The sequence below is a fragment of the Bos javanicus genome, chromosome 11 (genome assembly GCF_032452875.1).
Source record: "Bos javanicus breed banteng chromosome 11, ARS-OSU_banteng_1.0, whole genome shotgun sequence".
Lineage (NCBI taxonomy): Eukaryota > Metazoa > Chordata > Mammalia > Artiodactyla > Bovidae > Bos > Bos javanicus.
In genome coordinates, this window is record NC_083878.1 from 66,909,970 (window position 1) to 66,923,625 (window position 13,656).

Sequence of the window (13,656 nt, forward strand, 5' to 3'; positions counted from 1 at the left end):
AATAAAAGAAAGGTATGAGGCCCCTGTCCCTGAGAATAGCTGCCTTGCCCTAGAAAAGCAGAGGAAAGTGATAAAGAAGACTGGCTTAGTCTGGTGTCCAGATGAAGGGCAGGCCTATGTATTCAGTGGCATCAGAAGTGAAGATGAGAGGTAAAGAGACTGTGGACAAGGTCAGACTTGAACAGGACAAGTGGGGTGTAGAAAAGCAGAAGGCAAGCACTTTACATGGGAAGAGAAACCACTTTTATCTGCTCCAGTAAACCGAAATTGATCTTTTGCCGGGAGAAAAGGCTTCTCACTCAACGATAAGATTGTCATCCCTGGAAGAGGTAACTAAGCGCTGAAAAACACACAGAGACATAAGCAATAGTGCAGGGCTTATCTGAGAGTGGGTTCTGATAGGAGGAGAGGGTGGAGGGAAGGAGAGACAGAAAGCAGCTTTGCAAAGCCGGTCTGTATGATGGGGTGAGGGAGGCATCTCATTATTAGGCGGAAAAAGTACAGAAAGGATGTGGAGGAGGAAGTTGAAAACAAATTTGGCTGACTTTAAAAAACCTGCAGTGGGGGGTATCCACCATGTGTCAGGGGCTGAGCTGAGCAGGTTACAGGAATTATCTTGCACAGTTCTCAGAAGAGACCCTCCAAGGTGGGGGTGTGAATGACTCTCACTTTATAGATGAGGAAAGAGAGAGCTGCTCAAGGCCACTCAAGGAGTGAATGGTTGAGATTTGAACACAAGAAGCTCCACTCGTGGGCTCTGGCTTGTGACCACAAGCTTGGGCTTGTGATCACAAGCTCGATGTGGTCACAAGCTCGAGCTTGTGGTCAGTCTGTACTGCAGCCTTTGCATGATCTTCCATGTGCCTTCTAGTATACCAAATAAATGCCTGTCTCCTTTGTGATAAATCATCTCTTAATCAGATTTTCTCAAAATCCAAATCCCACCTTCATTTTTCCTTCTCTGAGAAGTTTTTATTACCCTTAGCAGCTGACCCTGATATGGAGTTCTTAACCTTTGAATGTCATGGGTGCTTCTGACATCTGAAGTTCATAGCCCCTTCTCAAAACAGTGTAATGGATAAAAGGTATTAAATAAGATACATAGGTATGCCAAAAAAATAAATTATATGGACATACTCTTATCAAAATATTTTTTAAAATTTATAGTATAATAGCTGAGTGAAGTTGCTCAGTCGTGTCCGACTCTTTGCAATCCCATGGACTATAGCCTACCAGTCTCCTTGGTCCATGGAATTCTTCAGTCAAGAATACTGAAGTGGGTTGCCATTTCCTTCTCCAGGGGATCTTCCTGACTCAGGGATTGAACCCAGGTCTCCTGCATTGTAGGCAGACGCTTTACCATCTAAGCTACCAGGGAAGCCCCAGTAGAACATCAATATTTATATTAAATTTTTTAAGTTAAATATTTAAGGCCTTAAATTATCAGATTAAGATCAGGGTTATTAACTACCATGATGGTTGTTATAACTACCGAGATAGTTGGATGGCATCACCAACTCCATGGGCATGAGTTTGAGCAAATTCTGGGAGTTGGTGATGAACAAGGAAGCCTGGTGTGCGGCAGTCCATGGGGCTGCAAAAAGTTGGACGTGACTGAGCAACTGAACTGAACTGAATAACTACCATGCTTTCAAAGTAGTGATGAATGTGAATGACATTTTGAGCTCTCTTTTCAAGCTGCAATGTAATATAAAGTAGCTTATCATTTCTCTTGGGAGTAGTTTCAGCGAATGTTAATATTCAAGGGATTTGTTGCTTATGTCATAATAGCAGGAATTACTAAAATTTAATTATAGGTTAGTGAGAGTAACAATGGATTTTTTCCATCAATGTTTATGCTGTGCTCAGTCACTCAGTCGTCTCCGACTCTTTGCAACCCCATGGACTGTAGCCTTCCAGGCTCCTCTGTTCATAGGATTCTCCAGGCAAGAATACTGGAGTGGGTTGCCATGCTCTCCTCCAGTGGATCTTCCCAACTCAGGGATTGAACCCAGGTCTCCTGCACTGCAGGCAGATTCTTTACTGTCTGAGCCACCAGGGAAGCCCACCATCAGTGTTTATGGCAGGACATGGCAGGAAGGAAGACGCACGTGCATGTGAATGGAATTAAATCAACAGATCCTTTTTGGGGGTACTTTTCTTATAAAAAATACCTCTAAGAGGCTCTGTGGTTCACCCACTGTCTGTCCTGTGCCTTCTCAGTGGCCCCAAACCTCATCCATGTGGCAAAAATTCATTCAAGGAGCTAGAGATGGTCTCTTTCCTTATAACCTGGATACTCAGCATTCTTTCATAAAATTATTTAACAGTCATATATTGTCTTAGACTGTGAAGTTACAAAAATGAATACAACACAATTTCAGCTCCTGTTCTTTAGCAATTGGTCTCAGAGACCAGGCATTTGGTTGATGGAAAACACGAGACAGATTTACCTATCAAATGACTGCTTTGCTTCTTTTGTTTTGTTACTTTTAGGTCTTATATTGGGTTGACCAAAAAGTTCCCTCGGATTTTTCTGCATGATGTTCTGGAAAAACCCAAATGAGCTTTTGTCCAATCCAATAGTTTTACTTTGTTTCTATTTTCCTCATTTTAATATTGTTGACCCTTTCATACATTCTTGAGTTGAATATACATTTCTTTTATTTTTATTCTTTCTGTGTCTTGTAAGTAACTAAGGGAGCAAGCTTTCTCTCCTTAGAGCTTTACTCTTGGTTGGAAGTGTGGAGTATCCTTATCTCTGAAATATATCTTTTTATTTCATTATGTTTGACAAATGTATTTCTTTCTTCAGAGTTTCCATATTCTCTCTGTGTGTTTAAGATTTCCAACATTTGCTGTATTTGTTTCTCTTTGTTCCTTTGATATTTATTTATTCCATAGTAGACTTCATTTTTCTTTAGGAGGATCTCTTTCTTTTTCCTCTGTTTTCTTCTTTCTTACTTTCTTTTTTGCATAAATGTGCATTGTTGTCCTGTTTTTTTTTTTTTAATTTTTATTTTACTGACCTTGGGCAGAACCAGCTCTGCTGCCAAATACAGTGATTTTATGTCCTCTCTGTTTGTTTCTTCCATTTGAGCTTCAGCTAGATAGTATGTGCTCCATGTTCTGCTTTGCTTAGGATGGGAAAGTGAAAAAAAATGAAGTTGCTCAGTCGTGTCTGACTCTTTGCGACCCCATGGACTGTAGCCTATCAGGCTCCTCCATCCATGGGATTTTCCAGGCAAGAGTGCTGGAGTGGATTGCCATTTCCTTTTCCAGGGGATCTTCCTGACTCAGGAATCGAACCCGGGTCTCCCACATTGCAGGCAGCCACTTTACCGTCTGAGCCACCAGGGAAGCCCCATGGGAAGAGAGGACTATTTATAGCCATGATTGGTCGGTTGGGTCTTTTATCTATTATTTTAAGTCCTATCCTGGGGTTGAGGCTTCCCAGGTGGCACTATTGGTGAAGAATCTGCCTGACAATGCAGGAGACCTTAAGAGACATTGATTTGATCCCTGGGTCAGGAAGACCCCCTGGAGGAGGACACGGCAGCTCGCTGCAGTATTCTTGCCTGGAGAATCCCATGGACAGAGGAGTCTGGCAGGCTACTGTCCATAGCATCACAAAGAGTCAGACATGACTGAAGCGACTTAGCACACACGAGTGCATCCTGGGATTCACTGTTGCTAAACAGGTGCACATCCTGCCCTTGGGTTTGGGATTGTTCCTTCAACTCAAGGAAAGCCACTGAATCTTCACTTCAGTCAATGATAATCTGCCCTAAATTAATTATTCCCAATTTCATCTTATTTTTCCCCTCCTATTTCTCTTTCTCCTGCACTAGTCATTTGGTGGAAAAATAGAACTTGAAGGCTTTCATGAAAGGTTTTTCCAATAGTCACGTATGGCTTTGAGAGTTGGACCATAAGGCTGAGCGCCAAAAAATTGATGCTTTCAAATTAGTGCTAGAGAAGACTGTTGAGAGTCCCTTGAACAGCAAGGAGATCAAACCAGCCAATCCTAAAGGAAATTAACCCCGAATATTCATTGGAATATTGGAGCGCCAATATTGGAGCACCAATACTTTGGCTACCTGGTACAAAGAGCCAGCTCATTGAAAAAGACTCTGATGCTGGGAAAGATTGAAGGCAGGAAGAGAAGGGGGTGACAGAGGATGAGATGATTGGATGGCATCACTCAATGGACATGAGTTTGAGAAAACTCCAGGAAATAGGGAAGGACAAAGAAACCTGGCATGCTGCAGTCCCTGGGGTTTTAGAGTTGGACAGCGAATGAAAAGCAACAACAATTTCCTCTTTGCTTCTCTGAATCCTCCCTCTACTCTGTTCTAGAACCCAGGAGACTGACTTTGGGGTTGTACCATTGATAAGCCATATATTGTATTTCTTCTAGCTTCTTGTTGGATTAAGTCAATGGCAGACACTGGCAGAGGGTCAGAGGGTAAGACAGAATAAAGATGGGAATTTATTCAGTTGACTCCCAACTTTCCAGATCACAGGGGCTACAATCTATAGCTGTTGGTCCCCTTGGGTACTGCTCCTCCCCTTTTCCTTTAGGGCTGGGGGAGATCCTGGCTGCCTTTGTTGCTGACTTTAGGGAGCTCACTACTCCTGGTTACTTCTTAGTCCTATCTGTACCATTACAAACCTGTCCTTTATTAAGGATAACCCCCAATCCCATTTTTCCTGATAGTTCCCTGGCTGGTAGAGTATCAATCACAGCACTATGAATTCTAGTGAAAGAAGACAATCATGCATATCTCTTATGGATTACCCACCCTGTAAGATTTAAAAACAAGTTCTTATCTGACTTTTAATTTTCTCTTTCCATTTTGCTAAGTCACTTTTCATTCTCAGAAATATTAACCATGGGTGGTCATTCTTAAAACCTTCTCTTGACTTCTTCCCAGTTGGTGAAAAACAAAATGGTGAATCCTGCAATTTTTCTCATTTCTGGTATGTTATCACCCATAGTAGTGGGAAAAGCTTTTAACCCAGAAAGGAATTTTTAGTTTGTTCCTCTAAGATGTCTACCTCCCACACGCAGAATGTACTTCCTTTGTACTATTTTTCAAAATTTCATCTTCTCACCTTGTTCATGGTACCACTTCTAAAAGATATACTATATATATGGTTGTGATATATATCATTAGGTTTTATGGTCCTATGTCTCCTTTACCATATTTCCCTAAAAGTCCATCATATGTGTTAAGAGTACTATAGGAAGATTAGTATGTTGGAAGGATTTTTGCCAGAAGAACTAGAACCAGATAGATCATTAGAAAGTTAAAGAAAATGAAAGTCACTCAGTCGTGTCCAACTCTTTATGACCCCATGGACTGTAGCCTGCCAGGCTCCTCTGTCCATGAAATTCTCCAGGCCAGAATGCTAGAGTGAGTAAGTAGCCATTCCCTTCTCCAGGGGATCTTCAAACCAGGTCTCCTACATTGCAGGCAGATTCTTTACCATCTGAGATCATTACAAGGGAGTTAAAAATACAGAGGAAGACATGGATGGAGTGAAGGTTTTAAAGTGTTACTGGAGGTAAGGAAAGGGGAGCAGGGAGGGATGATGCTGATGTTTTGAGTTTGGCTGACTGGAAATTCGGGAGAAGAAACTGATTTAAGGGGGGACAGATAAGTTTTATTATTATTAGATATATTGATTTTGAGGTACTGATAAAATATTTGGCTATATCCATCAAGTTTTTATTGATGAGGAATATAGGAGAAAATTGGAAGTTAGTGTGGCTACCATCCACACTTAATTATCACAAAGGATCAAATTGTCAAATTAGACTCACAAATTAGAGCTCCTTTTCAGTACCAAGGTTTACTAATGATCTCAAGTCTCAAGAAATCCAGAGGCTTAGGTCAAGGAGGGATTTTCTAGGACAATCTAGTGACTACCTACATCCTTCCTATATCAACATTGCCTTTGCTCCCAAATAAAAGATGAGGTCTCTAACTGAGATTTGTGGGTCATTTCATTGGGTAGGGGATATTTAAAATCTGAAATAATTCTTTTTTTTTTTTTTTACACAGATCATCACAGGGATTTTGTGACTTTTTTAGAGGTCTTAACTCGTAAATGCACAAACCGTATTTTCATTTAGCATAAGTAATCCTGAAACAGGGTTATCCTGCTAAGAGAATTTTACTGATGAGGACTCTTTTCATATGAAATCATTCATTGATTATAGAAGATCCAGTGATCAAGAGATTTAAAAGGAGATTAGACTGAACGATCTGCCTTCTCACCTGTGAACACCCCCCTGATAATATGGAGAGAAATGGACCACAAACCAACTGGTTTAACACCTTCCTAGCCTCAAACTCGACAATTCAAGCCTTTGAAATGGATAAAGTTGAAATACAGAATATAGACAGAAAAGTAGAATGATCATTCAGAAATAAAAGAAGGAAAACCAGGAATGAAAAGGGAAAGAGAGAGAAAATATTCAGAGAAGAATGAATTTAGTGTGACTGGGAATTTTAACTTCTTTAACTCATTAATATCCCCTTTTTCCATAGTAAAATGATCTTTTATTTCAGAGTAAAGACTATGTTTCCCAGTCTTCCTTGCCGTTAAGGATGAATGTGTGGCTAGTAAAACCTAGGGGAAAAATTATGAAAGTAGAAAACTCATTTCCCTAAACAGGGGAAAGTGCCTTTCTCTTTCCTTTTCAAAATCTCATTATTTAGAATGAGATGTGAAGGCTCCAGCAGCGATCTTGTACAATGAAAATAAAGCTTGCAGTATAAGCTTGGAGGACCGGAGTCCTGGAAGGATAATGGGCCCGTAGTAACTCTGTGGTATCCATTCCAACACTGGACTAGCTCTGTATTTCTCCTAAGTGAGGTGAAAGTAATTTATTTTAATTTTTTTGTCAAGTAGCTTGCAGGTTCCCCATACTCCCTGCAGTAGAAATAGGAAGTCTTAACCACTGGACTGCCAGGGAAGTCCCTTATGTTACTATTTAAGGAGGTCTGCTTCTACCTAACTTTGTATCCAGAATGGCTCAGTATCAACTAGCCTGACTACATTTGTCTTCCAATGACTGTCTTCTCAATGGAAGTTACGTTATGCAACTACCTGAACAGGATTTCAGCATTCTCCAGTGTATTAGTACCTTAATAAAAACAGAATCTGAACAATTCTAATTGAATCTGTACCACACACATGAGGAAAATTTTTCATCTGACCTTAAGATGCTTCCTTATCATAGCTAAGCTTTTCTTTGTAAGAAAAAGAATTTTTTAAATTTTCTTTTCAGCTATTATGATATGGAATATAGTAGTAGTGGTAATGATAATAATAATATATTATACTATTACTTCTAGTTAATCAAGTGTCTCTGCGACTCTATGAAGCGCTTTACAAGCATGATTTTATTTACACATCTTAACCCAGTAAGATGGGTGGTAATATTGTTGCTGAGAGATGGAACTACCCTATCTGATCTTCCATTTTTCCCCTCTACTACCTTTGTGTTGAGGAGTGTCTGAGGACAAGGATGCCCCCATTTAGTTATCTTGTAATGAGAATTCTATCTAAGCATACAAAGTTTCTGAATTTTTGTCCTTGACTCTAAAGCTGAAAGACCATAGACAGGTCTGGTGGTTCCAATGTCCAGTGGAATTCTCGGCTTCTCCACACTGCTAATTAGAAAAGATCTCAAACTGACCACTAAGTTGGGATCTCTGAGGCTGTGGATAGAAAATAATGGAGCACCTGTGATTCTTTTTCAAAATTGGGCTCTCTGAAGTACCAGAAAGCTAAAATTAATAGATTTTGTTGTTGTTGTTGAGAGGTAAGCTCGCAGAAACCCAGGGTTAGAACAGTTCTCAGTATGAGGCGTTAAAATGTATGTCTCTAGCTCTGACCTTTTTATTTAGGAAGTGGGCCAACCGAAGTCTTCTATGAACTTCAAGGAGGAGCCGTCTGAGCATCAATAAATAATGCACAACCTAATGAGTACATTTTGTTTTTTTAACAGCATTGAAAAAGCATGGGACAAAGAAGGTCGTCTTCATGTAAACATCCACAGAAGTTTATAGACTCCTTGGATTGAAATAGGTATTTGAGTTTTAGTGTAGTTATTTTTGTGTTCCACCAAGAAAAAAAAAAGTCTGTAGACTCTGAAAATGGCAGTTTGTTAAATAAACCACACCTTATTCTTCGTGTACCTCCAGACATGTTAAAAAGCTTTTGGATCCTGAGGGGGAGGTCAGGTCTTTAGATAAAATGTCCTTAGGAGTGAGTCAGTGTATCCATGGCAACCTATTTCCAAACCAAACAAATATACCCGTCCCCCAATTGTGAGAGTGCACTAATATCACATTTGCTTAGTGTAATTGTCATTTCATTGTCACCTGTCCATAACAGTAGCAAGTCCTCATGTGTGATTCTCTTTTGAAGTATTACTGAGGCTTCCCAAGGAAGGTCTAGCTCCCACAAATTTCTTCTTGGTTTTTGCTCATCACTTGAGCCAGGCTCTCATGCCCAGTCTGCACCAGCTGTTGCTTGAGTCTGTAGGCTGTGCCCTCCACAAGGGGGCTCCAGATGGCCTGCATGTTGTAAGCATTTGTCTGCCTCTCCTGAGGTCCTTCAACATAGAAGACAGAGGCTCATCCAGTCTGGGACCAGGCTGCATGCATTTCCTTTGGCCCAATTTTCTCATCTCTCACCCAGGGGTTTATTGATGTTTCTCTCCCCAGTGGCTCAGCGATAAACAATCTGCCTGCAATGCAGGAGCTGCAGGAGACTCGGGTTTGATCCCTGGGTCCAGGAGACCCCCTGGAGGAGGATATGGCAACCCACTTCAGCATTCTTGCCTGGAGAATCCCATGGACAGAGGAGCCTGGCAGGCTACAGTCCAAAGGGTTGCAAAGAACTGGACACAACTGAAGTGACTTAGTGTGCTTGCATGTACTCACTTACAATCTGAGTTTTTAGTCTTTAATGCATGGGGTGGGGTGTGGGTACCAGTAGTCCACCTCAGCTGACATGTGCCAGGAAGTCTAATGTCTTCCATTCAAAGGGAGGTAAGGGGCAGTTGGCCCTAATGTGTGGTCTTGAGAACGTGCTATTCAGTCAGTAAATCTTTGGGAAAAATATACTTGCACCTCTACTAAAAATGAACTCTTAATTTTAGGGATTATTCACAATCCACACTTGGAGTGTGTCTGTTGACAGGGGAGAAGAAGGTTGCTTTTGGTTGTAAGGACATAGTCTCACCAATGATATATCGAATTACATTGTGAAAGCCAAATTTATCTCAGTCTGAAGTATCAACAATCATGTAATGGTGTCTTCTCCATGAACAGTGAACAAGGAGTGGTTATTATTAATATATATGCAATACATATATAGTACTGCATGAGCTAACACCATCCTGGGCTCTTCCGGATTCTCCTGTCCTTCGCTGACCCTACCAGGGACTGTACTGTGTAATAAATCACTTCTCTGTGGTCAATGGCTTTGCACGTAATAGATACTGTTTAATCATTAGAATCAGGTGGCCTCTCTGCCCATCATCTCCAAACAATGATGAAAACCTTCACTGACATATTCCCAGCACTTGAGAGACTAGTTACCTATTCATGAATTTTTTAAAAAATTAATTCATTTTATTTTAGTTGTGCTTGGTCTTCACTGCTGTGTGCAGACTTTCTCTAGTTGCAGTGAGTGAGGGCTACTCTCTTGCTGTTCATGGGCTTCTCAATATGGGGCTTCTCTTGTTGCAGCTTGTGGGTTCTAGAGCACAGGCTTAGTAGTTGTGGCTCACAGGATTAGTTGCTCCATGGCACATGGAATCTTTAGGGATCAAGGATTGAACCCATGTTCCTTGCGTTGGCAGGCAGATTCCTATATACTGTAATACCAGGGAAATCCCCCATTCATTAATTTTTCACTTAGGAATGTACTTTCTGTTTGCATAACATCTACTGCCGTCTCCTAGGTTAACTATAAAATTGTCCCCACGGCTCCTTAGCTATGTGGAGTGTAGCTTCAAGTGCTTCCAGATCATCGTCCATGGGATCCTGATCCCACCCTGGAAGTAAGTAACCCTATAATAAATGAATCCATTGATTATATAGACCTAGCTTCCTCAATTTTTTTTTTTTTTTTTGGTCTCAAGATTGGTTTGATGGACACTTTTCATCCCTTCCTTCCTCTAACAAGTATATAGAATTTACTTTATATACTGTGATAGGCTGAATAATGGCCCTGAAGATACCCAGGCCCAAATCCCTGGAGCCTGTTGAATACTTTGTTATATAAAAAGGGACAGTACAGATGTGACTTAGTCAAAGATTGTGAGATGAGGAGGTAGTTTTGGATTAGCCAGGTGGACCCTAAATGTAATCACATGTCCTTATAAGTGGGAAACAGAAGGAGGAAAGGTGGCCCTGTGACCGTGGAAGATGAGGCTGGAGTCACATGCTTGGAAGATGGGGAAGGGGGTCCAAGCCAAGGCCACTAGAAGCTGAAGAGAAATGGATTTTCTCCTGGAGTCAGCCCCACCAACACCTTGACTTTAGCCCAGTGAAACTGATTTTTGGACTTCTGGCCTTCAGAACGATTAGATGACACCAAACTCTACTTAAAATTGCTGCCTGAGACTTTCCTTTTCAACCCTCTCAGATCTGCCTCTAGAATCACTTGTGGGAACTCCAGGGCAGGTCTTGCCTTCATGCAAAGCCCTCAAATCTGGATTCCTTTTGCTGTTGGATTTCAGGCTCCAGTTGCCAAATCTGCCCTGTCAAGCTGAAAATGCCTGCCAAGGCCTTCCTTGGGAGACTGCATTTTTAGAGAGTGAGATTATTATTGTGGTAAATGAGATATTTTGACTACCACTGAATTTCTTTTCATTGTCCTCTCTTTACCCTTATTACAGTGTAGATAGCCCATAGGAGTTGACAGTCTAAATGAATAAATGCTCTTCTTAGAAAAGCCTCCTTCGTGATGTAAAGTCCATCCTTCCTCCTCCTCACCTGCCCCTCCTTCTCCTCTCCCCACTCCTCCTCATGTCTTGGAGCTGAGAGAAACTGTCCCAGCTGTGAAAAGGCAGATTAGTTGATCTATTCTTCCTCCAAAGGATTCTCCTTGAACCATCAGTCAAGAACCACTTTCCTTGGTAGGTCCTTGGTCCATCTTTGGTACGAATGTAAATTTGTGCAACCACTATGGAAAACAGTATCAACATTTTTCAAAAAACTAAAAATAGAACTATCATATGCCCCAGCAATTCCACTCCTGGATCCGAAAACACTAATTAGAAAAGATACATGCATTCCAAAGTTTAGAGCTGCCTTATTTACAGTAGCCAAGATATGGAAGCAGCTTAAGTGTCCACCAACAGATGAATGAATAAAGAGGATGTGGTATATACATATATATGTATGTATGTTTGTATAATTGAATACTACTCAGCCATAAAAATGGAGAAGGCAATGGCACCCCACTCCAGTGCTCTTGCCTGGAGAATCCCAGGGATGGGGGACCCTGGTGGGCTGCCGTCTATGGGGTCACACAGAGTTGGACAGGACTGAAGTGATCTAGCAGCAGCAGCAGCAGCAGCCATAAAAAATAATGAAAGTTTGCCATTTGCAACACCATGGATAGACTTGGAGTGGGGTATTGTGCTGAGTAAAATAAACCAGGCAGAGAAATACAAATACTGTATGATATCACTTATATGTGGAGTCTAAAAAATAAAACTAGTGAATATGACAAAAAAAGAGGTAGACTCACAGATGTAGAGAACAAACTAATGGTTACCAGTGGGGAGAAGGAATAGGAAGGGGTAAGATAGGGATAGGGATTAAGAGGTACAAACTACTACATATAAAATAAACAAGCTACAAGGACATACAGTACAATACAGGGAATATAGCCAATATTCTTTTTTTCTTTTTTTTTTTTTTTGCCAATATTTTATAATAACTGTAAATGGAGTATAACCTTAAAAATTGTGAATCACTCCTATATACCTGAAACTTATATAATATTGTAGATTGACTATACCTCAATTTAAAAAAACAGAATCACTTTCCTGGAGAATTTAGCTCACTTGGGACTGAGAGTGCTTCTCCCTTGGTGTGTCCCAGTGAAAGCATTTTATTTATATGCAGATAACAAGCTAGGCGGCAGCTGATTTGTTTATATACTTGGCTAACATAGGTGCTGTATTGCTCCTCTTCTGTGCCTGAGGCTCTGACAGAAGGGAGGTGCCTCTGGGGCTCACAGAAGAAGTGTCAGAGCATGCTGTTAGTCTAAATATGGTGTCTGCAGCTACTCCCTTGAGGGCCTAACAAAGATGTAACCAGTTTCTTTTGTTTTGCACAAACTTTTACTTTATTATTTTTCAGATTGAAAATCAGAGAAGCTATAAAAACAGTTATTGCAGTTGGAATCATTGTTTTTACCATCTGACATTATTTATTAATTTAACAAATCTTGCATTTAATGCTTACTCTGTACTAGGACCATGTAGGTGTTGGGGATTCAGCAGTGAATAAGACCAAGTTCCAGCCCTCGTGCTGCTTATAGTCTAGATCAATCAATCAATTAAACAAACAACAGCACATGCATAAACATAATTTCTGATAGTGGTAACCATTATTTAAAAAATAAAGTACAGTGGGGTGAAGGGACAGCAAGTGACAATTCATGGAATGAAGTCTGAAGGAATTGGAGGTGGTTTAGGTTCGAGGTCTACTTGGCTTCTTGGAGACTTGAAATGAAATGAAGGAGTGAGCTCTGTCAAGATCTGGGAAAAGAGCTTTACTACAAGCAGAGGATCTAGCAAGTGCAAAGCCCCTGAGGAAGGAGCAAGTTCATGTGATGTGGAACAGCAAGAGACTAGTGTGGCTGGAATGTCAGGAGGGAAAGACCAGAATTGCCCTTGGTGAGGAATTCATAAGACAATGCAGGACCTCACAGGCCACAGTAACTGTGTGAATTTCATCCTAACTCTGAGGGGAGTTAGCTGGAGAGCTTTAAGCAAGGAATTAATATGGGTCTAAACTAGGGTTTAAAATTAAGCATTCTGCCCATTGCACTGAGAATAACTTGGAGTAAGTGGGCCAAGTTTGGAAGCTTGGAGACCAGCTGCAGAGCTATGACTTGCTCTAGCTTCTGGAAGACTTCCGTTCCAAGGAGTATGTTTCCATATTTTTGATTGCTAAGGAGATTCATTGGTTCTCTTAGTATTCCATTTTAATAGCATTCTCTTCTTGTTCAGGATTCTTATTTTCTTAGATAAAACTTCAGGATTATATTACTGTTAATTTTTGAAGTTTCATTTTCTAATAATTGCCTTTATTACTAAAACGTATGTCTAACTTATTATTATTATTGGGTTTGTGGTTAACAGCATAGATTTAAGCCAGATTGCCTGGTTGAAATAACAGCTTCTCCACTTATTACCTGTGTGACCTTGGGCAAGTTACTTACTGTCTTTTTGCCTCTGTTTCTTTATTTCAATGGAGATAACAACAGTGTTAACTCCAATGCTGATTTTAAGGTTTAAATGAGTAAATTCATATAAAGTACTTAGAATAGTGCCTAGGTCACATATATGCTCAATAACGGTCAGCTTTTATTTTCTCTGTTTGCTCT